At 42.2% G+C, this 5,240-nt stretch overlaps 1 protein-coding gene across 6 annotated transcripts in view; it reads left to right on the forward strand.

Annotated features, from left to right (window-relative positions):
• Positions 1 to 5,240, forward strand: part of LOC102674514 (basement membrane-specific heparan sulfate proteoglycan core protein-like) — a 126,848-nt gene that overhangs the window by 34,300 nt on the left and 87,308 nt on the right. The gene's annotated exons all lie outside the window — the stretch shown is intronic.

The raw sequence follows: 5,240 nt of genomic DNA on the forward strand, positions 1-5,240 counted from the left end.
ACGGGACATTCGAATTCAAAATTTCTTTAAAATGGAAATGTAAATGAATTATTGCTTAAACCTGAGAGATTTTACTCGAACGTTCGTATTCATTTCTCACGGTTAAAATGATCTCGTCGAAATTTGCGATACAACGGAGAATTGGTGTAACTCGATATATTCCACGGTACGCGTATATCGATTGTGATAGACAATGAAATTAATGACAGACCTAATAATCTCTTGGCGAGTGTTCGATGCGATCCACATCTGGCAATAATGTTTAACCATAACGGTCATAACTAAAACGTGATGACATCGAAGCTAATATGTTTGAACGAAACACGATTGTCGTATAATTTCTACATTTTCAATTCAACATTATCGTGAATATATACATAACGTTGATGTATTTTTTTAAAAAAAAAAATATTATATCGTTGTCGATTTAATACGTGTTTTTTTTTTTTTTTTTTTTTACAAAAATATCATTTTTATCATTCGAGATCATGGAATCGAGATGTGAAAGTCATCGAGAATTGTGACATTGGGAGTCAAGATCATCATAAACATGAATTTATACTCTCTATGAATTTATATACTCTTGAGTAATCGAAGATATATGATTCGGAATTATTAAAATTTTATTGGTAGGAAGTTAGTTGGATTTTCGCAAGATCATCGTTGTTCTCGTGCATAATATTTTTAGCGTTATATAATAATTGCGTGCTAATATTTTTTTTTCACTACTATTATAATACATTACAATACATTATAACATTATAATGCAAAATTCGCATCGTAAGTTTCTTCTTCCGTCGTGAATTTTTTTCGAATATTGCCTTTAGATCTTCATCTAACATCTCGGAGAATTCGAAACGAAAAACAACCGGCGACCGGATTCGGTTTTGCCGTTCCTCCCGTGGCCACGTTATTACGGTTTACAGTTAACAGAGACTATCATAAATCTCGCAACCGGGTACCGTTGCATCTTACTTCACGATTCACCAACCGAGATGGGATATAATTCAGGCCAAGTCGAGTCGAAGACCATGGACAGAGGCGCGTTCCCGAAATTCGCGAGATTATCCACGATATCCACGATTAATATCTCTGGACCGAAACTGTGCTAACCGATTTCGTTCATTCGCCTCGATTATTATATTCCCGCGCAACAACTTGTGCAAACTTCCGCAACATCTTTGCACAACGCGATCGTGGACATTAATGCATATCTCCATCCTCCACCATGAATATATAATTAATCCTACCGGTATGCAACAATGTGCCGTGTAATTGAATTTAACGCTCGTGACAAATAATAAAATTCAATGCTATCAATTTGTTTTGAATAGTAAATTTTATATAATAAGGAAAGAGGAAGAAGCGATATTTTCAACATTTTTTCCCTGTTGCATAAATTCACGAGGAATAATAAACAAAGTTTCGAGTTTCTTCTTTCTGTTTTTTCGTTTTGGAACGCGCGTTCCAAATTCCTGCTGAACCAAGCGGATCAATCGGATGAACGTTGTATCGACGACCGGATTCTCTTCTTCTTTTTCTCTCTCTCTTTCTCTGTAAAAATTTCGTCATCCGATCGCCTCTCACTTACAAACGTTAACGAACGGGGTACGAATAAAATATAATTCGTCTTCACCATCATCTCGACATGAGATACGGCAAATGAAGCAGGCAGTTGATCCTTGACGTCATTTCGTAATTGGAAAACTAGCCTAGTACGTTCGAAATGGTTGACCTCGGTTTGTAGAAACACGACACGTGTCTACAAACACTCGTACCTATTATCTCAATGCGTGTAAGAAAACTCGTTGACAAGCGGATATTTAACGACGGAGATCGGTCGACCGTTGGTCATCTCCTTCCTTGAACGGAATATGCGTTCAATCCGCGCCTCCTCAATTTGCATACTTTGTCGCCAGCGACCTATAGGCGGGGTTGATCGCACGTTAAAGCACCGGGCAAAGGGATAAACCGGTTGGCCGGCGTTGCCGAGAGGAACCCGGTCGGCCCTGGTGGTCGTCGTTGAAGCGGGCAGGTTGTCGTTAAAATCGGGCTACTCGTCGAGCGTCATTGCCATCGATCGAAGGTTTATCGGAGTCCGCGGCAAAGGCTTTAATAATCATCGCGTTATTCCGCCAAAGTTTCGGTCGTCGTTCCACGCTCTGCTGAAATTTTGTCACGTAATTAAGGCGCAGTTTGACGCATGACGATGGGATTAAACTTTCTCTCTCTCTCTCTCTCTCNTCGCACGATCTCCTCATTTCCATCCCTTCCCTCTCTCCCTTCGCTNCCTTGTTATTTCGTCGTGCGCGCTGATCTTCCGATATCCCCAGGAAGCTTAACCGACTGTAATCTGTTCGACGCCTCGCAACTTGCCGGATGCTGGATTTTCGCGACTCGGAACGATTACGGAAGGGCGGACGCCGTGTTTAGAATATTAATTGGCCCCGAGTTTAGAGAAATCGGGGGTACGTGGCGTGCGAGGCACGAGGTTGGATGGAATCCCTTCTCTCGTAATAACCGGAGGGAGAGCGTGCGCGAGCGGCAATTTAATCATTTTGCCCCCTTCGTTCCCTTCTTTTCTCGTACGAATTCTTCTCTCCCCCTCCCAGATGTTATTCAACGGCCGGATCGCGGAACGAGCGATACTCTCGCAAACTGTTGAACGCGCCAATCGAGATTCACATTTCTAACGATGTTACGCAAGCGATTTATTTTATTAGAAACGTGAGACGGAGCGTAAATGAGGTCTCTGGGTGGTGACATCATCATCGATTTCGAAGAAAACAAAGTGTTTCATTTAGCGGTTTTATCTTCAACGAGGATGAAATAATTACATAATAATTATGGATCGGCAACATGAAATGAGAAATGTTTTTCCTGTTTCGAAATTCATTCACTGTTCCTTCGTTTTCTTCGTCTTTGAACTTTTGACTCGGAGAATCGAAATCGCTGTTACTACGTGAAATCTCTCGAACAAGTTGTGTCTTCTCTGTGTTACGTTATATACGTTATATGCGGATATATTTATATATCGTAAAAAATACAGAGTTCCTAGTATCCGAAGATTCGAAGGACGATCGCGATTACGCAAGAAATAACCGAAAGGATCGTAACGAATTCGTACGAAATTAAAACCTGTGCGAGCACAGTTTCCGAAGATGGAAACATTTTGTCCGATTTAATCTGCCACGGGTCAGCGTCTGTTAGTGGTTAAAACGAGGCGAAAATTTTGGTAAACGCGGATGAACTTTAAATATCGAGTTGTGCATCTCGAGTTGCATGTATATATATATATATATATATACGTATATATAGCCGACGAATGGCAAATACTCTTTTGCCACGCATCGAATCGTCCGTTTAAAAAACCAGTCCTCGTTTTAACTCGGTTATTGCAACATGTTTCGCGATGGAGGCACGTTTCGACCCACGCGAGCACGCGAATATCGTGACAATAATTTTTATGCTTTGCTTCTAAACGGTATCGCAATTGTCGCGTGTGATTGTCGTGTCGTAAACTGCTATTATTTTTTAGCTGATTGTATTTCAGAGATGATTTACGAACTAAATAATTTTTTTTTTTTTTTTTTACTCTAAATAAGTTTTCTTTATCTTACGTTACGTTCGTTTCGTTATCTTGATTTATTCTTCCTCGTATCGGACAACGTGATTTAGAAGATAGAGGACGGAATGACGAGCGGCGGCGTATACGAGTTCAACGATCTGTTCTTTCAATCTTAAAGGGGGACTTGTTACGTATTCAGGCGTTAATCGAGGCTGGCATAATTAACTCGAGTAATTCGAATCCACGAGAGGGGGAGGTGGTAAAGAGACGTGAAAATCCTTTCAGTCGGATCGTCTCGATCCTCGTAGGCTGAGGTTTTATGTAAATAGATGTGTGTCAAGAATAATGGCTTCTCCATTGTACTCTCCCGCCTGAATAAATTTAATTTCTAAACAATTTAATATTCATGAGGAATTATGCGCGTCGTATTGTTTGCACGTTCCCAGACAATATTCTCCGCGGTTCTAACAATTTTTCGCTAAGAATTTTTTATCGTTTTTAAACTCGAAATGCACGATAATTTCTTAATAACGGGGCAGAAAGAGAGAGAGAGAGAGAGAGAGAGAGAGAGAAAGATCTCTCCAAACACGAAGAACGCGGAAGAGAAACCTTTGTTCCCGTGAGGAGCAATGCCTTTGGCGAATTTGGAACGAGTGTTCGTGTTAAACGTGCGCTTATACGCGCGATAATCGTAGTCGTAACGAACCAACAACTCCATCTTGGCAGCATTCCGCAAAAACCAACAATGAACGAAACAACCGAACAACGGAAACAATCTCTTGCGTAATCTTTATCTTCACGGAACGGAAGAAAATTGTCGTTAAAAAACATTCTCGAGCACGCAATTACACACACATACACACACACATCGGCATGTACAAAACGCATACCTAACCTGGAACGAGAAACTGTAACAAAATTGCCAACGTTCAACCCATTTCCTTGATCTAATCAAACTTTTTTTTCCCCCCTCCTTTAAAGGTGTCGGAGAAACGCGGTGACGGGCGTGTTATCAGGAAAGGAAGCGAAGCACCCTTTTCTTCGCCGCGTCCTCCATCTCTCGCCCTCCTCGTGGAACAAAGAGAGCGAGTAGGGGAGCACAGGGAAAAACCGAGCCACCTTTTCGCAACCCTCTTTCCTCCCCGAATGGAACGGGGGAAAAAACAAGCGGGCCAACTACTAGTACGAAGTAGTAGTTCTTTTATCTCGCCCGTTTCCTTGATCCACCGGCGACGAAAAGCCAACTGATTTATAACGACCTGATTCTCACCCCCGCGGAAGATTCACCGTTTGTCCGAGTTTATTTATCGATCCGAGAAGAGAAAGAAAGAAAGAGAGAAAATAAAAAAGAAAGGAAAGCTCCCTCTCCCCTCCTCGGATAATTCGTTATTTATTCCGAACGAAACGGAGCCGTATCGTCTCGTACCCCATCCACCCCTTTTTCTTCGCCGAGCGACCACGACTCGAGCCGCGTACGTGGTCTTTAAAACAGCAGCGGCTATTTATCTCGAGGGATCGAATGATGGAGAGTCGTCGTGCCGCTGCCGGCCCTCGTGCCCCAACGAGATTCCATGCCAGAAAAGTGAACGAGGTGCACGGTGCACCCTTTTCATCGGACGAACACCGTGGAACGCGCGAGAAGGAGACGAGAAGGAGACGCGGCCCCGTGAAA

The sequence above is a fragment of the Apis dorsata genome, unplaced genomic scaffold, assembly GCF_000469605.1.
Source record: "Apis dorsata unplaced genomic scaffold, Apis dorsata 1.3 scaffold_58, whole genome shotgun sequence".
NCBI lineage: Eukaryota > Metazoa > Arthropoda > Insecta > Hymenoptera > Apidae > Apis > Apis dorsata.